Raw genomic sequence first — 21,197 nt, 5'->3', positions numbered from 1 at the left:
TTAGAACAGCTCAAGGCATATTCAGAGGAAGATTTTCATTGAGAAGCCCCGGATAGGACCAAGAGCACCAGATAAAGTTCTGCAAGGCACAGCTTTGTTACAGATCTTCCCCCTACAACGCGTCCCTCCCACAGGTTATGCAATGTGATAGACAGCCCCAACAAGCCAGGGCAATGCACTGAATAAACTGAGTGTGCACTTCAAACTATGGTTAGCAGACGTCCCCAGATTTACAAATCTGTCCCCAGACAAAACCAATCCCTGGAATGTCCCTGGATTTATATTTTAAGTGTTACAGATGTAGATTTATTAGTAGGGAATGAATGTTGCATGATTGGTTCAACGGCACAAGACACATCATATGGGGACTTCCAGCGAGGCAAAATGGCGGGCGCCACGGCAGCGAGCCGCTCCTGAAGCTAGCTAGAGACAACTGCGCTACCAGGATGATTCCGGGCTGCTGAGACTGCTGGCACTGCTGCCACCACTGCTGAGGGGAAACCGGGGGTGCCTGGTGCGTCAACTGGGGGAACCGCTGGCACCCCCCCGGGCGACCCAAATCGAGCCGGGAGTGAGAGCACCCAGCCGACTGCCAGCGGCGCTCCAGCGCCAGGAAAACCCTGGAGCCGACTCAGGGAGATGGAGGAGTGGAGAAGGAGAAGGAAGAGAGAGAAAGAAGAAAAAAGAGGGGAGCCCCAAACTTGTCGTGTCACAACCACTGAGGAGGAGAGGCAGGAGAGCACCGGGAAGGCAAGGACATGTGGCCAAGCCCTGGCCCGACCCAAGCCTGCTCCACGGCAGCTAGTGCTCCAAGAGAGCAGGCTGGGGCCCAGAAGAAGGCCACGCAACAGAGGAGACCACAGAAGAGAAGATATTACTACTTCTTTTTTTAATAACTTTTTTTCTCTCTTTTTTTTTTAAAAAAAAAGTGTTCCCAGATTCTTTGAAAAAAAATCTGGTAACCTGACTTCAAACACTTCCTAGAATCTAAAGCAAGATGTGGAAGCTTGGTCACTGGGGCCAGGTTCCTCGTGAGACAAGTTTATATACGAAGGGTTCCCCAAAAGTTTCCGAAGCCAGCACCACTCCAAAAGAAGAGCACCATATAAAAGGGATGGCTAAATTTAAATGTTTTTCCTTTACCTGCCATTAACGGGTCGTAACAGCATTAAACATGGCACTTGCAATGACACCAACTCCAATTGTAAGAAAGATGCAGTTATGTACTCTCAGAGTGAGAAAGAGTTGCCATTGAAGCAGCTATATTTCTATCACTAAAAAGGAAGAAACTAATCATTGCAAAACTTGCTTTGATTTCACCCATTTACTCAAGGAAAACAGAAAAGCTTAGGTTTATTTTATTTCCTTTCAGGTTTGTTCATACTAATGTTACTTCCTGAAAAGCCAGTACTAGTTAAATATTGCCAGAATTGAGACCCAAACCTTGACATTACTCCCAATCACATAAAAGAAAACGTACAAGGCCCCTTTTCTATATTTATTACAAACAAGGATATCTAACTACAAGTTTCCAGAAATGTGGAAAGTTGCATTTGCCTCTTTAAATGTGCCCTCGGTTAGACTTATTTAGATTTATTTATGATAAATCATTCCAAGGCTGCAGAAAAAGAACCAGAGCTATGAGTCCTTACTTTAGCTAAACGTTTTATTCTGTATCTGGTTACAAACTCAAATACAGCACAAGCTTCCATGGTAAAAAAGCCAGAAAGCAAAGGATGTTGTATCCGAAGAAGAGTAAGGCAGAACACATTCTCAGAGTTGCTATTTTAAGGATACTACTATAGGATGGAGACTACAGACAGAAAAAAGTATTTAAACCATATGGGAAGTTTTCTAGTTCAGCTCTTAAGCAGCAAGATGACGGAAGCAATTAAGCTACCCTACATACAGGGGTGGCCAAATGATTCAGTAAACAAGGCCAGCTGCTCAAGTGCTTCTGCAAGCAATGAGGTGTCCAGAAATCAGCAGGTCAACGTTCTCTCTGTACGGAATGAAACATCATCACCAAATAATTTCTGCACATCAAGCTGTTGTTGAAGTCACAGCCACAAATAATGGAAAGAATCAGCTAATTCTATTAACCCGCTCCCACTCTGGCAGCTCAGCCTTATGCATGTTGAATCAAAAGAAACTCCCAATGAGTTCAGCAGGACTTACTCACGAGTATGTGTGCAGAGGATTGCATTTTCTTTTTCAGCAAATGAAGTTGACTACATCCTAAACAGAGCCAAACACTAACATAAACCACTGATTCTTAACTTGACTTGCAGACGTTCCACAATTAATCACCATTTTATTTTTTGGCTTCAAATATATGGCAGAGCAGCTTTGCTGTAAAGTTGGACGGTGTATTTCCACCTTTTAAAAACAGATCCCACATTGGTTTCCCCCTCCTAAAATACACAGTCTATCCAGGGCTACAACACTGCACATCGTATCCTGCCTGGATCCTTGAAATACAGAAGCCCTCTGTTCTTCACACTATTGTTTCTACATGCCAATCATTGACTTAATTAGTACTGCCAAGAGAAAGTTAATTCTTAATCCCAATGGGCCCATTAAATCCCATTACATCACCATGACTTTCAGTTGTCCCTCAAAGCAAGGTTGATCCTACACAGTCTGCAAGCTATCACAGCTTTCCTCCCTGTTTTTGCACCACTGCGTATCCACTTGCTTTATCAGTTCAAGATGTGCCACTCCAAATTGTGGGGTATCATTCACCACTAGAAGTATCTTTTACATAACATGAAAGACCTACATTGGCTCCCAGTGCGTTTCCAAGCACAATTCAAAGTGTTGGTGCTGACCTTTAAAGCCCTAAACAGCCTCGGTCCAGGATACCTGAAGGAGCATCTCCACCCCCATCGTTCTGCCCGGGCACTGAGGTCCAGCGCCAAGGGCCTTCTGGCAGTTCCCTCACTGCGAGAAGCCAAGTTACAGGGAAGTAGGCAGAGGGCCTTCTTGGTAGTGGCACCCGCCCTGTGGAACGCCCTCCCACCAGATGTCAAAGAGAACAACAACTACCAGACTTTTAGAAGACATCTGAAGGCAGCCCTGTTTAGGAAAGCTTTTAATGTTTCATAGACTATTGTATTTTAATATTTTGTTGGAAGCTGCCCAGAGTGGCTAGGGAAACCCAGACAGTTGGGCGGGGTATAAATAATAAATAAATAATACATTATTATTATTATTAAATCTAAAAACAACCACCACCACCAAACTAGCTCAGAACAAAAGACTAAATTATAGAGACGTAAGTTCAAATCCTTACTCACTCAAGTTAAGGTTGGAAGAAATCCAGTTTCTGAAACAGGAGGGCACCTGCTTGCAGAACGAAGGGCGTGCCTCTTAGAAAACACTTTTTTATTGCGAACATTTTTGTTAACAAAACAAATAACAATACACTAGATATACATGAACAGCTACATCAGGCAATGTCATCAAAAGACGTGCATACTTTGTCCAAGAGCATTTCAGATTGTTCCATGTGTGGACATGCCTTCCACGTAGTCTCATGATATGGACATTTTTATTGGCATCCTGCTTTATTTTGCAACGGCATGGCTCTTTTCAAAAAGCTCAGAAGCAGCAGGCGTACGTAATTCGTACTCTAGTATGTAAGTCACTTGAGAAAGACCAGGTGGAAGAGTGTAATGGAAGCTGATTTATGTATAGAGATGTCATCAGAGGCACATAATTCAATCGCGGAGGGGAGTACCATTTCAAACATTTCGCAAGGACTACCAAGAAGGAATCCCAATAGCAAAGATCTGGGTCAAGCGATCAGGGAAGCAGATAGGCCAACCAATGGATTTTACAAACACTGGGCCTAGACCAAACTTGGGTCTCCAGCTGTTGTTGGACTACAACTCCCACCATCCCTAGCTGGCAGGACCAGTGGTCAGGGGATCTTTGACCCTCCAGATGCTGAACTACAACTCCCAACAGCCCCAACAAGCATGGCCAATGGCTAGGAATGATAGAGTTTGTATTTCAGCAACATCAAGAGAGCCAAGGGTTGGTTCCCCACATCTGATCTACAGGGAGAGGGGGAATCTAGGCTGGCCACACGGAAAAGAGGGCAAGATGCAATTGTCGTGAGATGTACCCTTGCTGAAATTCCCTCTTTTCCACACTGCCAAAGGTATGAGGGGCCCGTTTTCCTTCTTTTAACCAGACACTATATATTAGGCTCCCTACAGACATGGAGAAAACTGTACCTTTAAGTGGTGTGGAAAGGGATACAGACACTTAATACAGTGGTACCTCAGGTTAAGTACTTAATTCGTTCCAGAGGTCCGTTCTTAACCTGAAACTGTTCTTAACCTGAAGCACCACTTTAGCTAATGGGGCCTCCAGCTGCGGCCGTGCCGCCGGAGCCTGATTTCTGTTCTCATCCTGAAGCAAAGTTCTTAACCTGAAGCACTATTTCTGGGTTAGTGGAGTCTGTAACCTGAAGCGTATGTAACCTGAAGCGTATGTAACCCGAGGTACCACTGTAAAAGGGACACACAAATGGAATAACTTCTAGTGCTGAGCTGCGGACTCTGTTTTCAGCAAGCTAACTCATGCATGCCCATTTCTAATTAAAGCAAATAGGCTACTTGGAAGTCTGCATTTCTGGCCTACTTTTTTTTAAAAGAACAAGTATTAGGGTGATAGAGCTGGGGTGTCGAGTGTCAGCTCATCTTGTGGCTCTAAATAGGACTTTAAGCAGCAGCAGCAGCAACTAAAGATAGGCACAGTTGCAGTATAAATATCATCAATGGAATTATTTTACCAGAGTCATCTTGCAGGCTGGGGCGAACTTGTTGATGTAAGAGTTGTTTTGGAAAAGAAAATTCAGGTCACTCCGACATTTACGCTTAGGGGTGTAGTATTCACTTGATTCGCTGGTTAATCAATTAAGGCTTGGATTAATTAATTAAGGCACATTTACCTAGGAGTAAGCCCCCTTGGATTTTGGAATAAACACATACGTAAGGCACTTGACAAACATCCAATTGTCCTGATTATTTGAGTTGCTGATTACTATATAAATAAATCATTCTGCTTATAGAAACTGAAGGTGGCAAGTACCATCTTACAAACTGTTTCCTCTCTCCTTCCACACAAAAGGTTGGTCAGATGCAACGGAGAAAGCATATGTGCACTTTTCGTAGCTGCTGCTTGACAAACTGCAACTGCTCAAATTCTTGCTTCTACACCATTGTTAAAGCTGCAGGAGCTTTTTCCTCCATTGCAACTGGTTATCCTCCACAAAGAAGGAATGCTTTTTCTGATAATGCCTGTTATAGCAACGTGCAAATAAAAGTAAAGATTTTTTTTCTTGCTGCAAAAATTCTGTTTTTACTTATATGTATTCAAACTGACCAATTAACGCACTAAAATTTGCACAATATAATCCTCTGCACTCGGATCTGGGAATGAGCCCAATTAAATTCAATGGAGTTTACTTCCAAGTAGACACCCATAGAATTGCGCTGCGCCCCTTCTGTAACAAGCTAGCAAACCTATTTATTTCCTAATATAAAAAGCTGTGTAGTGGAAAATATTTAACATGAGGGTTTGAGAAATCGTTCAGAAATTTGGAATAATTAAAAAGTTATTTTGATTATCAACAGTGTTTGTTTTTTGCCTCTGGCTCTCGTACCGTGTGCCAAGGAAATCTGGGATTCCTCCGTGAGATCAATAGTGGCAGAGGAGCAATGCTGAAAGGCATCTTGGCCACAGTTCCTGATCTCACTTTGCAACATAAAGCCCCAGGCGAGTGCTGAGAAACAGGCTTGGGCAATGCTCTCCATGAGCAAAGAGCACACCCTGAAAACATGGACCAGAATATTCTGAAATGTGCAGAGTCCTGGGAGCAGCACACAGAGGTTTTTCATAAGACGAGACACTGTGGGAATGGCTCCCTGAAGGTAGAAAGCTAGAAAATGATGGACTACAGTGGTACCTCGGGTTAAGTACTTAGTTTGTTCCGGAGGTCCGTTCTTAACCTGAAACTGTTCTTAACCTGAAACACCACTTTAGCTAATGGGGCCTCCTGCTGCCGTCGTGCCGCCGGAGCATGATTTCTGTTCTCATCCTGAAGCAAAGTTCTTAACCTGAAGCACTATTTCTGGGTTAGCGGAGTCTGTAACCTGAAGCATATGTAATCTGAAGCATATGTAACCTGAAGTACCACTGTACTCCAATGTTAAACACTAATTAAACTTCTTCTTGTTGTTGTTGTTGTTGTTATTGTTACAGTGGTACCTCAGTATCTGAACATCTTGGAAGCTGAATGTTTCAGTTTTTGAATGCCAAAAACCCGGAAGTAAATGCTTCCGTTTTCAAACGCACCTCAGAAGTTGAACGGCTTCTGCGCATGTACAGTCATACCTCATGTTACGTTTGCTTCATGTTATGTTCTTTCAGGTTACGTCCCGTGGCAACCCGGAAGTACCGGAAAGGGTTACGTCCGGGTTTTGCCGCTTGTGCATGCGCGCAAAATGATGTCATGCGCAGAAGCGGCAAATCGCAACTGCGCATGCGCAGACGCGCTGCTGCAGGTTGCGCTCTTTTCATGTTGCGAACGGGCCTCTGGAACGGATCCCTTTCGCAACCAGAGGTACCACTGTACATGTTATTTTTTTCAGTCTTTTGCAGACTGCCCTTTGCGCCTTGGTTTTCGAATGTTTCGGAAGTTGAATGGATTACGTTCAAAAACCGAGGTACCACTGTATTGTTATTCATACTCCATCCATCCGGCTGGGTTTCCCCAGCTACTCCGGGTGGCTTCCAGCAAAATACAAAAACATGATAAAACATCAAACATTAAAAACTTCGCAATACTTTGCAGGCTGTATGACAGAAAAGGGAGAATTAGACTGCAATCCTATGCACATTTACCTAGGAACAAGCTGACAGGGCTTACTTTGAGGACACAAGAATACACGATAATTTGCAAGATGAATCTGTACATTTTTACTGAAAAGCAAGTTGTCGCTTAAATCTTTGTGGTTAATTTGATTAATAATTAATTCATGCCACAGAAGTTGCAGATATTTGGAATAAATCTAGAAGGCATCTTATTTAAGGCAGAACCAGGTGCAGTGTCCCTAAATTTGGTTCCTCCTTTCTCCCCACAACTGCCGGCCAGCTTTAAAGTTATGCATTGGCATTTCGATTCAAGCTTGAAATGCACTAATATCAGTTTTACTGGAGCCACCATCGCTTCTAGGCTTGGACTAACTCCTTCTGGAATTGTTTCTCCTGTGTCCAGAGCTGGTTTTAGAAGAAGAGTACATACGACAATGACCACAGTCCATGTGTATCTTGTATTTTGAAGCTGTTTTCCCCAAACCAGCTTTGAGCTGAATTCAGGGGGGAAACGAGCCAGCTATGATTTAAGCCAGTAATGTGTACATGGCTTAAGTGTCTGCACATGTGCAAAATCTGAATCTTGCTGTTTAAAGTAAACTTGCAAACAAGTCTGCAAAGCAATGCTTACAAAGAATCTCATTAAATAAAGGCCGTGCAATTCTGCTTTTTCTCTTGAGCACACAGTTTGGCATTTTTGAATTTTTTTTATCTTCAGCATTACAGTCATAAGAGCTTGAAAAACAGCACAAGTGAGAATAATAATAAATAATAAAATGGGCGGCTTCCAACAAAACACTAAACTACAATGACCTATTAAATATTAAAAGCTTCCCTAAACAGAGCTGTCTTCAGATGTCTTCTAAAAGTTTGGTAGGTATTTTTCTCTTTTGACATCTGGTGGGAGGGCGTTCCACAGGGTGGGCGCCACTACCAAAAAGGCCCTCTGCCTGGTTCCCTGTAACTTGGCTTCTTGCAGCGAGGGAACCACCAGAAGGCCCTTGGAGCTGGACCTCAGTGTCTGGGTTGAACAATGGGGGTGGAGACGCTCCTTCAAGTATACTGGGCTGAGGCCGTTTAGGGCTTTAAAGGTCAGCACCAACACTTTGAATTGTGCTCGGAAATGTACTGGGAGCCAGTGTAGGTCTTTCAAGACCGGTGTTATATGGTCTCGGTGGACACTCCCAGTCACCAGTCTAGCTGACGCATTCTAGATTAGCTGTAGTTTCCGGGTCACCTTCAAAGGTAGCCCCACGTAGAGCGCATTGCAGTAATCCAAGCGAGAGATAACTAAAGCATGCACCACTCTGGCGAGACAGTCTGCGGGCAGGTAGGGTCTCAGCCTGCGTACTTTGATAATCAATAAAGGGATCATTCAAAGTATTTTTTTTTAATACAAGTCAGGGAAAAGGGACATGAGGATATCTGGAAAACAATGTCCTGCTTTTACCCAGGTGGGTTATCCCTGTGATACTTACAGCAGAAGTGACAACTTGCTACTGGCCAGAGGTTTTCTACGCTGGGGCTATTTATACAAGAACTTTAATCCTGCCCTTCTATCATGCAAATATTACTCAGGGAAGCTTACAATAGTTATGATCACAATTTCAAAGCAAAACAGCAACAATAAGTAGAGAGAAGCATAACATAAAAAACAGTGGTAAAAGGTAGATTATAAAACTATCCCCCAAAAAGCTTTCTCTAACTGGTGCTAGAGACACAAGTAGGACCACCTGCACCATAATAATAATAATAATAATAATAATAACAACAACCCCATCCTAATAATACCCATATACTAATAATGGGAAGACAACACAAGTTTTCATCTGTTTTAGTGTCTCTTAGGCAGATCTATGATTAAAATTTCCCGGACGCAGCCAGGATTCGGCCGTCGCAAACAGTGTCTGGGTAGAATTTGCTGAAGTGTCCAGGAAAATCCAGACACAGGGCAACCCATGTTGGAAGTGCAGGTTTTGGGCGAATTTCCTTAAAAGTAGCTCAAAAACTTACATTTTAAAAAGAGATTTTGCAATCCCAACAGCTTTGCCCAAAAATGCTCAGCAACTTTTTTTGTCCAGATTTTCACTTTTTGAAATGTGGCAAACCTACCCCCGTGGTTTCTCTTACTTTCCATGCTGTGCAGTCAGCAGTAAAGAGCTCTCTCTTCCCATGGTAAAGTGTGGACCAGAAACAGGCAAGCAAAATAGTAGAGGATCCCTTGGTGATGCTAACTGCTGGATTAATGGTCCAGTTGGGCAATAAGGTGGCCTCTGTTTTCCACAAATATAGACTCCCTAATCAGTGCCTGTGGGGAAGCAATATCCACCACATAAAGTATTATTAATATTATTATTACTTATTAAATTTTTATACAGCCCTATAACCACAGGTCTCGGGGCCGTTTGCAACATAAAAATCACAAAATAAAATCACAAAATGCATAATAAAAACAAGAGTAACCCAATATTTCCCTCAAAAAAATACGTTTTAAAAAGCCACTGGATTGGCCATGATGCTTTTTCAGGTCTCAAAAACAGCAAGGTTACACTTTGCCACGTGGGATGCATTCATCCCTGCCATTTCTGAGAGGAAAGAGTCTTTTACTGACCTTGCGGGAACTCCCGTGACAAACAGCAACACACAGAGAACAGCTGCTGTTTCAAGGCTGCAATTGTGCCCGTGCTTTAATTCAATCAAATGATATTTTTGGCATAGCAAAGTTGCAAAGGGGAAGGGGAAAAAACCACACCTCACCCTGCTTATTTTTACCTAGCATTTGGTACTACCAAAAGTGACATAATTGTCCTCTAGTCCAAAATTATCCTTTTGAAAAGCCCTTCCTGTCTGGTAATGCCAACTGTATTAAAAGAAATTACTCATGTGTGTGGAGTTTGGAGGGTGGAGTCCCAACTGCACGGGCTCCCAGATTACTGTCTGAAAAACAGAGCGCTACATACCTACAAAATATAGAAAGTGGCAATTTCTGCTCCGAAGGCCTTCTGATGGTTCCTTCACTGCAGGAAGTTAAGTTACAGGGAACTAGGGAGAGGGCCTTCTTGGTGGTGGCGCCCGCCCTGTGGAACACCCTCCCATCAGATGTCAAGGAGATAAGTACAGTGGTACCTTGGTTCTCAAACTATCCGTGCCGGAAGTCCGTTCCAAAACCAAAGCGTTCCAAAACCAAGGTGCGCTTTCCCATAGAAAGTAATGCAAAATGGATCAATCCGTCCCAGACTTTTAAAAACAACCCCTAAAACAGCAATTTAACATGAATTTTTCTATCTAACGAGACCATTGATCCATAAAATGAAAGCGATAAACAATGGACTGCAGTCACACAATCAATCAATCAATCAATCAGTAGCTGAACTAGGTTCCACACAGTCACAGTGACAAAAACAAAAAAGAGCCGCAAAAACAAAAAATGCAAAATACGTAAATAGCAAAAGCAGACAGGCCTCAGCGTAACACTCAAATCGGAAGCGTGGCACTCAAATTGGAGCATATTCGGCTTCGAAGAATTTCGAAAATCGGAACACTTACTTCCGGGTTTGCAGTGTTTGGGTTCCAAGTCGTTTGAGTACCAAGGCGTTTGAGAACCAAGGTTTACAACCTTTAGACAACATCTGAAGGCAGCCCTGTATGGCAAAGTTTTAATGTTTGATGCTTTATTATGCTTTTATGTTTGTTGGAAGCTGCCCAGAATGGCTGAGGCAACCCAGATAGATGGGTGTGGTTCAAATAAAATAATAATGATAATAGTAATTATAATAATAATTCATAATGAGTGAACTAACTGCAGTGGGCAGGACCCTTGAGAGCGGTTGAGGCTTGGTGGAAAGACTGCAAGGGCTAGTTCAGGGGTCAGCAAACTTTTTTCAGCAGGGGGCCGGTCCACTGTCCCTCAAACCTTCTGGGGGGCTGGACTATATTTGGGGGGGGGGGGGAAATGAACAAATTATTATGCCCCAGAAACAACCCAGAGATGCATTTTAAATAAAAGGACAAATTTTGAAGGCGATTGGGCCGAATCTGGCCCCCGGGCCTTAGTTTGCCTACCCATGAGCTAGTTCTATTCTATGAGCCACCTGTTTCCTTTCCCCATGCTAAACTATACAGCCATGCAGTGTAACTGGACACAGAGGTTCAACCCCCTGCAATACAGGAATACGCAACTTCCGCTTACAGGGATTGAACCTGCAACCTTGGTGTTATTTGCACCACACTCTAACCAACTAAGCTATCCACACAGAGCGAAAACCTTCTTAGGATGGAGCCTGCCAACACTACCCTGACAGGTGCAGTAACACAAACGAATGTATTAAAATAACATGGACACATTTGGTTTGGGTTGTGAGCTTCTCCCCATCGCATTTCTCAGAAAGTAGCGCTACACCGTGGATTTCGGAAACCACGAAGAATAAACTTCTCTTACAATCAGCTTGAAACACACATTTCATATGACCAGAGAATTTGCGCCTGTCCATTGGGGGATATAGGAAGCCCTGAACACATATTTTTTAGATGTCCCTGTTACGATGAGGCACATAGAGAAACCACTGACCCCCTGCTGGTGAGGCTTACTGACCTCCCGGTAAAGCAAAAATTTGATCTTCTGTTAGGCAAAGGCCACAAGATGACCCAGACTGTCGCCAGATTCTGCGCACAGATCTGTAGGCGCAGACCATCCCCCAATTCAATCTAGTTTGTTAAGAAAATTCCCAAACCCGGACCCATGGGCGACTTTGGGTCATTTCTGTAAGGTAGTGTACTTTAAAGTTTTTATGTGTTTATATGCCTATTGCAGGGATGCGGGTGGCGCTGTGGGTTAAACCACAGAGCCTAGGACTTGCCGATCAGAAGGTCGGTGGTTCGAATCCCCGTGATGGGGTGAGCTCCCGTTGCTCGGTCCCTGCTCCTGCCAACCTAGCAGTTCGGAAGCACATCAAAGTGCAAGTAGATAAATAGGTACTGCTGCGGCGGGAAGGTAAACAGCGTTTCTGTGCACTGCTCTGGTTTGCCAGACGCGGCTTCGTCATGCTGGCCACATGACCCGGAAGCTGTACGCCGGCTCCCTCGGTCAATAAAGCGAGATGAGCGCCACAACCCCAGAGTCGGCCACGACTGGACCTAATGGTCAGGGGTCCCTTTACCTTTACCTTATGCCTATTGCACTTTCAAACTTAAAATCTATTGTTGTATATTGTTTTAAATGTTTGTTTTGCTATTGGGATTTTGGTTCCATTTGTGTTTCTCAAGCTGGTTTCTGACCGTAATAAATTTCATGTTTCATACGGTGCTGTGCAATCTATCCTTGGCTGCGCTAGAAATAATATTGTGAAGGATAAAGATAAGATCGCAACACTGCTGTAGGCTGATTGCTATTTAATGACACCAAGGAGAATTTCTGAGCGATTTAGGACATTTTTCAAGGGCACATTTCAAGTGCACCGGACAAGAATTATTATTGGTGGTATTTTATCTCAAACACTGACATTAGGGATATCAGAAAATGGCGCTCATTGGCCGTCAAATTTGGGCAGCTGAATCATGTTGCCTTCAGCCTATGTAGCTAAATCAATTATAGCTAAATCAATTAAACTTTTCAAAGAAGTCCAATTTGTCTGCAACCCTACAGAACTAGAAGAAAACTAGAGGAGGGTGTTTAAAAAGAGCCCCTTTAACAAGCCCAAAGCACACGGAGTTCACTATTAACAGAACATACATATTTACCACCTGCAAAAAAACAATCCTGTTGTTCCATTGTTCTATTCCTCTGAATGGGAGTAAATTTAAATCCTACAAGTACAGTACGTTCTCAACTATGTCAACAAAAAGAAAGCCATCATCACTGAGCTTTTGCTTCCTTACACCAGAGTCCATTTGAGAGGAATAAAAGGCTTTTCTTATCTAACTGGGATAATATTGACTTTACAACAATCAAGTTTAACTTAACACTTCAGAAAAACGGGACACAGCATGTGATTCAATATGCCAGTTTAGAAGGTCCATATGGCTGGTGTTCTTGAAATTCACAGTTATCATGTTAATTTAGCTTGAAAAACACTTAGCACAAGTACTTTGATAATCAATCAAGGGATCGTTCAAAGTATTTTTTTCAAGGCAAGTCAGGGAAAAGGGACATGAGGATATCTGGAAAGCAATGTCCTGCTTTTACCCAGCTGGCTTATCCCTGTTTTACTTACAGCAGAAGCGACAACTTGCTACTGGCCAGAGGTTTTCTACGCTAGGGTTATTTATACAAGAACTTTAATCCTGCCCTTCTATCATCCAAATATTACTCAGGGAAGCTTACAATAGTTAGGATCACAATTTCAAAGCAAAATAGCAACAATAAGTAGAGAGAAGCATAACATAAAAACAGTGGTAAAAGGTAGATTATAAAACTATCCCCCCCCAAAAAAAGCTTTCTCTAACAGGTGCTAGAGACACAAGTAGGACCACCCCCACCCCAATAATAATAATAACAACAACCCCATCCTATTAATACTAATAATAAGAATGGGAAGACAACACAAGTTTTCATCTGTTTTAGTGTCTCTTAGGCAGATCTATGATTAAAATGTGTGGGTTGCTTTTTTATTAAAGAAAGTTACTGTTTTATAGCACCTGGTTCTTCCTTTCTTTTCACCAACCCCCCCGTCATTATTTCGCTGTGGCCTCCCTCTTCTCTCGCACCTTGAGCAGTCCCTTTTGACAGCGACTGGTCTGTAGAGCAGGGCCCCCAATGTGACCCCCCAGACCTGCTTGGACCACAACTCCCATCAGAGCCAGCCATCATGGCTAATGACCAGAGAGGATGAGAACGCTCTGGTCCCACCAACATCCGCACAGCCTCCACTCAGCTCACACAAGGCAGTCGCCAGCTTTGGCGGGTTGCACTTGTGCGGAAAATGCAGTTGTCTGCATCCAACAAAACACCCAACACCCTGCTGGGAGCTGAGCATCGGAGGGAGAAGGATGGTAATGGCGGACAAGTCCTTGTTCAAGGACGTCGGTCTGTCCTCACTAGTCTTCTCTTCAGGGTCGCCTTGGACAGAGCTTAGCTTGCAAATACAGTGGTAACCTGGGTCTCAAACGCCTTGGTTCTCAAACACCAAAAACCCGGAAGTAAGTGTTCCGGTTTCCAAACGTTTTTCAGAAGCCGAACGTCCTATGCGGCTGTCGTTTATTGTTTCACAGGCACCTGCACCAATCAGAAGCTGTGCCTTAGTTTTCGAACATTTCGGAAGTCAGATGAACTTCCGGAACAAATTTAAGTTTGCCGCTTATGTTTTTGCTATTTATTTTGCGTATTTGTTTTTGAGGCTTTTTTTGGTTCATTTGTTTTTGTGACTGTGTGGAACCCAGTTCAGCTACTGTTTGATTGATGGTGTGACTGCGGAAATGGATAAAAGCCTCCCCATCCAAACAATGACTATCATCAGTGCAGGTAAGAAAAAAATAATAATTTTAATTTCTATCATCTACAAAACTGTCTTATTTATTTTACAGTACAGCACATTGATTATTGCTTTCATTTTATGGATCAATGTCTCGTTAGATAGAAAAATTCATGTTACATTGCTGTTTTAGGAGTTGTTTTTAAAAGTCTGGGACGGATTGATCCATTTTGCATTACTTTCTATGGGAAAGCGCGCCTTGGTTTTGGAATGCTTTGGTTCTGGAATGGACCTCCGGAACAGATTAAGTTTGAGAACCAAGGTACCACGGTAATGGCTTATGGCAAAGGCCCACTGCCCTATGACTCAAGTTATCCTTGTGATGCAGCTTCGCTCATGCAAGTGAAGTCATTGCCCAAGAGTGACTTCCCAGGATGCCCCTCTTCTCTCTGATTCCAACCACCTTCCTCTCCAACTATGAGTCAAGCCAAGGCCCCTTGTCTATCAAGGGCTTGGATCTCCAACAATATCATTTGAACTAGGAACTCGCCTGGAAAACAGGTAGACTCTGTTCTGATAAGAGGTCATCCAAGTATTTCGTACAAATATTCAAGCGTAGAAAACAACTCAACCCTTTCAACCCAGCTGACTGTTGATAAGTCTGGCGGGATGTGGGTGGCGCTGTGGGTTAAACCACAGAGCCTAGGGCTTGCCGTTCAGAAGGTCGGTGGTTCGAATCCCCACGACGGGTGAGCTCCCGTTGCTCGGTCCCAGCTCCTGCCAACCTAGCAGTTCGAAAGCACGTCAAAGTGCAAGTAGATAAATAGGTACCGCTCCGGCGGGAAGGTAAACGGCGTTTCCGTGTGCTGCTCTGGTTCGCCAGAAGCGGCTTAGTCATGCTGGCCACATGACCCGGAAGCTGTATGCCGGCTCCCTCAGCCAATAAAGCGAGATGAGCACGCAACCCCAGAGTCGGTCACGACTTGACCTATTGGTCAGGGGTCACTTTACCTTTACCTTTTTATCTGCAAATCAAATGCAAGCATATCCACATACACAATAAAGGACATAGGTCTGGAAGACTACAAAAAGGGAAAGGACCAGCGCTACGTAGGACAAGCATGAATTGGGACACTGTCAAATCTCCAACCTCAAGCCAATCGGATCGCTATTGTGAACAAGTATTGCAGCCCTGGACGTAAATTTAAAATTATATCCACGCATGACACACCAATTTTCAAGATGGCTGTTTCATTGACAAAGCAACAGTATAGTCCAGGCATATGGGAGAAGTGGGTCCTGCAACAAAATGTTACAGTATGCAGTGTTCCTGTTCAGGATTCTAGCCAGCCATGCCTTCTTTAGGGATCCTCCATTCTATTTTTTCCTCCTCCTCACAGTCAGCATTCCATGTCTGCTGTGGCATTTTTCAATCCTCACTAGGATGCTTTTTTGGGCGCAGAGGGGGATTCCACCTTAGGGTCGTCCCCCCCAATTTTTTATTTTGTACCTCTGTACGTTTTGCTGTTTCGTAAACTTCCTGGGATGCGGACGGTGCTGTGGGTTAAACCTCAGAGCCTACAGCTTGCTGATCAGAAGGTTGGCGGTTCGAATCCCCGCAACGGGGTGAGCTCCCATTGCGCGGTCCCTGCTCCTGCCAACCTAGTAGTTCAAAAGCACACCCGTGCAAGGACAGTGGTGCCTCGCAAGACAAAATTAATTCGTTCCGTGAGTTTTTTCGTCTTGCGTTTTTTTTCGTCTTGCGAAGCACGGTGTCGGAAAAGTTTTGGAAAAGCTTCAAAAATCACCAAAGTCTTCAAAAACCTCAAAAAAGGCTACCACATCGCGTGCTATGAGTTGCTCCTCGAAGTCAAGTCGCAACTGTATTAACGGTTTTAAGAAAAAGGAAACAAACTTGCAAGACGTTTCCGTCTTGCGAAGCAAGCCCATAGGGAAAATCGTCTTGCGAAGCAACTAAAAAAACCAAAAACCCTTTCGTTTTGCGAGTTTTCCGTCTTGCGAGGCATTTGTCTTGCGAGGTACCACTGTAGATAAATAGGTACCACTGTAGCGGGAAGGTAAACAGTGTTTCCGTGTGCTGTTCTGGTTTCGCCAGAAGTGGCTTAGTCATGCTGGCCACATGACTGTCTGCGGACAAACGCCAACTCCCTCAGCCTATAGAGAGAGATGAGCGCATAAACCCAGAGTCGTCCATGACTGGACTTAACTGTCAGGGGTACCTTTAAGCATACTGATACCACTTTCATGGGCTTAGATGGTGCTGTTTTTGCCTACAAAAAGATCCACACGCAGATTTTTCTATTTTTATATAGAATTCCAGGATTAATAATTTTTTTTAGTGCATGCATATCAGGCAAATACAGTGTCCTTTAAAATCCTATGATGTTAGCAGCCAGCTATCTTTCTTTGCAATATTAAGTAGGTTATGCTGACTCACCGACGCAAGGTGCCTAAAATATATGCAAAGGTGCAGTCGTCCAAGAGGAAGATGAAATACTTGATAGAAGAAGCTACTGCACAGTTTCACAACTAAGATTCCTTGTGATTTTTTTTTCATATACTCCTGGGGAAACAGAGGCCTAGTGCTGAGGGCACTTTTGAACGCAGAACCTTCTAGACAGGCTACTTGCAAGACTGGCTGGCTATGTCCAGAATCCATAACATGTGATTGATTACTAAAAAAAGTTAGTTCGCAAAAATGAACTGCTTCCTTTCTGAGTGAGCCCCCAATTTTTCAGAGCCAATCTGGTTTGTTTTTTTGTTTTTCTCAATTTATTTGTTTCATTTGGACAAACTATCCTATTTGTGATACACACTCTGTACATTCAGATCCCCAAATCATCATCTTCGATAAATAATGCCCTACACACACATTGATAAACATCGGCAACCCTAAGGAAGGCGATTCTGCAATTCACATTCAATTAAGATATACTGCTAAATCTGCTTACCATATACTCTCAGCTTTAGACTCTAAAACAGAAAATATAAACCGGGAACCAGAAAAATACAGATTAGCTACTGCAGGCCCCATGGGCAAATATGATTACCTGCTGGCTCCTCTGTTGCAATTTCACAAACAAGAGGGGCGTGTGGAAGTAATGGTATCCCTGATAAATGGAGCTTGCTAGCAGTCTACTTTGGATGGCCAGAGCCTCAGTGCAGATCAGGAACGAAATAAAAATAATCTTTAGAAAACTGTTCTTTAATATTTAAATTTTAGATTATAGCTTGCCATTTGAATTTTTTTATGCTTGTTATGGTATCATCCTACAATGGCTTGTATTAGAACTTCTAATTTTTATTCCAACTTCCTCCTACAGTATTCCAGGAACCATCTTACAGGAAAGTTGTACAAAATGGCTACCCAGTAGCCATTCCCCCCCCCCCCACGATGTCCAAAAAAAGTAAAATTTTCATTACAAGGAATAAAAAACCCATAAATTTCATTATTTGTTGAGAAAGAGCATGTCTTTGCAATAATTTTCAACATCAAAAACTTTTGGTTACATCATGCCCACATGCTGTAAATTCAGGTTTTCTAAACCTAGTTTTTCCACCAAAAAAAACTAGGCTACAACTGCTTTTATAAAAAAAATTAGACATCTATAAGATCTTTTGAGTGCTGGTGTATTTTTTTCTGAAATCATCATCATTTTATTGAGCTCAGTGTAAAATTTCAAAGAGTTCTGATCATTGGTTATGGAGGAAAAAATAAAATGTACACAAGTGAATCTTGTACCAAGGGTCTCAAGAGGGACAGACAACGCAGATTTAACGAAACTTTGAAGTGCTATAAAATTAAAACCGTTTGAGATAGAGGGGGGAGATTTAAGGGGGTTTCTTTCAACCATAAGGGAAGAGTGTACACCAAATTTCATCAACATCCAAGATGGAGGGTGACCTGACCTCGTTGAAATGGCGTGGAATGACCCGCTAAATACTTAATGCACAACTCTTCTAAGAATTAACTGCCCCTGTTTCCACCCTGAGCCACAGTGCCATGCACAGGCGATCCGTCAGCCTCTCCATAGCCCACTGCAGAAAATGAGGATGCTGCAACTCTAAATGAGGAAAATGCAACTCTACCCAAATATTTTTGTTTGAAAAGACAAGGAGACACCCTGGGCCAGAACTATCTATTTTGTCCCCTTAATGCTGATTTTTCAGAAGGAAGAGGATTACTAGTACAACCACCAAAACAAAATCAGATTTAATGTTCACCCTTAAAGAAAGAAAAAGTGAACTACAGTGGTAGCTCTGGATTCGAATGGGATCCGTTCCGGAGTCCCATTCGCATCCAGAAGCGAACACAACCCGCGTCCGCGTGTCGTGATTCGCCGCTTCTGCGCATGACGTCATTTTGACCGTCTGCGCATGCGCAAGCGGCAAAACCTGGAAGTAACATGCTCCGTTACTTCCAGGTCGCCGCAGCGCGCAACCAGAAAATACTTATCCCGAAGCTACTTCAACCCAAGTTATGACTGTACAAGATCACACGTCTCTTTATTGTGAAGTCTTACAGAAAAAAATTAACTCGCTCTCTTTACAGTCCTCTTCAGTCAGAAAAATAAAAAATAGAAATTACAGTTTTGTGAGTGCTTTTTAATGTGTGGTTAAAAGGAGTAACTCTTTCCACTTACAAATTATAACCTCTATAAGGAAAGCTATTCTAAAGCCATAAATTAAACCAAGCATTGCCAAGCTAAAATTACGCTCACTTTGAAGTTTCCCGCTTGCTAATATAAAGACTTTTCAGGCCCAACGAATAGACTCGTGGAAACTGCAGCGCTGAAATTTATTAGGGAATGACCCTCAGCTTTGCTATCACATAGAATCCAAAACAGTCCAGTTGCTTGAGAAATCTCAAAAACAGGGCAATTGTTCTTCTCTAACTGAAGGATAGGATATATAGTGCAAAATGTAACCCAAAATTGTTAAGGCACCCTCCATAACATCCAGAACGCCTCAATCTGAGTGTATGTACAATTTAGGAACACACAGAGGAGGGGAATCTGGCCCTCCAGATGTTCTTGGACTACAACTCCCATCATCCTTCATGCTAGCTGGGACTGATGGGAATTGGAGTCCAAAGACTACTGGCTACATCTTCCCCAGCCCTGAGCTACTGCGGGGGTCCACATTTTTGGGATGCCCATTGCGCTGAGACAAAATCTATGGTTACCATCAGCCAGCCCTGTGTTTTCTCTGACTCAGGGTATCGCCTGGCATCCTGCTAAGCTTTCAAATCACTCAGAAACAGCAACATTCCTTGCTGTTTTCCAAATAATCTCAGACTCTGGTGAGGGGAGAGACAACTTCGGTGTCAAAATACGACATGGGCCAAGAACAGGGTGGATAAAAACCAATGATTTTTTTTAAAAAATGGGTTTTTTATATTTAAATTGGATTTTTAAAATAAAATGATTTTGGAGAGGAAATCTTTCTAAAGATAGTTTTCTTTTTAAGTTACATTATAGTCCAAAAGCTATTCATCAGAAAATAAGGATTTGTTTTAAATTTTTCATGTGTGCTAAAACTCGGTCTAAGTTGTTGTGGTCTTTTTTAATAGTTTAACCAAACCAGTTAACAAACATGGATACATATGCTATAATGTTATTGTTTTAGTTAAACAAACTGTTTAAATTGTTAGTAAGGAAATGATTATTTTTCTCCTTCCAATAAAGTACAGCAGAAAAGTGGTCCAAATATAAACAGTTAACTTAGTAAACCTCACAATAATTTCATAATTATCGCTCTATGTATTTCTAATAGTATAACCAAATCAGTAATTTTTGATAGAACTGTAAAAGCTACTCTGAAAATTTATTATTCCAAAAACAAAACCTTCATCTGGTTGTAAATATTAAGATTATAGCAGCAAGAATGAGTCTTTTGGTAAAAAAATGATTTAAACCAAGTCTTACTGACTAGTGATTTAAATCGTGATTTAAATCAAATCCACCCTGGCCGGGAACGATGAATTTCTGCACCTACCCAACAAAATGTGGGCTGCAAAAATCATTTCAGAATAAAGTAGTGTTCTAGCACAGAGCGACACTCATGGACTCAAATGTTGAGACGCAGGAAGTCCATTGCTACTTTGGGCTTTGATTTGGAAGTGACGCTTCCAGTAGCTACCCGGAACTATATCCGGAAAAGCAAAGTTCATCTGCTTTTAAACACACACACACACACACACACACACACACACACAAATATTCTGTGACTGTATTGTTAGTTAATTCTGAACAACTACCAAAAGTTGTTGCTCCCATTCCTCCTATGACATGCCTGAAACAAGAGGTCAAAACTCGTACCCAGTACATCCTAATAAAGAAGCATTCAGAACACAGATCCCTCCCAGGCTCCTGGCAGAGTTCCAGGAAACAGATGTGATGCGCAGTCTGGCAGATCTCAGTCCTACACAAAGCCTTTCTGCCATCAAGCTGATTTATTCCAGCAGAACCTTGCAGAAGTCTCTTAGCCTCCATCACAAGTGCTCAGGCTGAAGTTTTCTAAATGTGCTTTTGACTCTCAGGTCATGCAGCAGAGAAACACAAGTTGTTCATAATGTTTTGTTCTTTCAGAACAAGGCTGCATTTTTTGTCCTTTAGGGGTAGCTACATGGGGAAATGAGCTGGAACACAGCAAAGCCTAGGGCGCATCTATAAAGTACCGTATTTTTTGCTCTATAAGACTCACTTTTTCCCTCCTAAAAAGTAAGTGGAAATGTGTGTGCATCTTATGGAGCGAATGCAGGCTGCGCAGCTATCCCAGAAGCCAGAACAGCAAGAGGGATTGCTGCTTTCACTGCACAGCGATCCCTCTTGCTGTCCTGGCTTCTGAGATTCAGAATATATTTTTTCTTGTTTTCCTCCT

General features: G+C 42.7%; 1 protein-coding gene across 3 annotated transcripts in view; it reads right to left on the bottom strand.

The window, feature by feature from the left end:
• Positions 1 to 21,197, bottom strand: part of TBC1D4 (TBC1 domain family member 4) — a 93,804-nt gene that overhangs the window by 67,315 nt on the left and 5,292 nt on the right. The gene's annotated exons all lie outside the window — the stretch shown is intronic.

The sequence above is a fragment of the Podarcis pityusensis genome, assembly GCF_964106645.2.
Source record: "Podarcis pityusensis genome assembly, chromosome: 4".
NCBI lineage: Eukaryota > Metazoa > Chordata > Lepidosauria > Squamata > Lacertidae > Podarcis > Podarcis pityusensis.
Note: the sequence above shows the minus strand (reverse complement) of the source record. Positions and strands in the feature narration are given on the sequence as shown.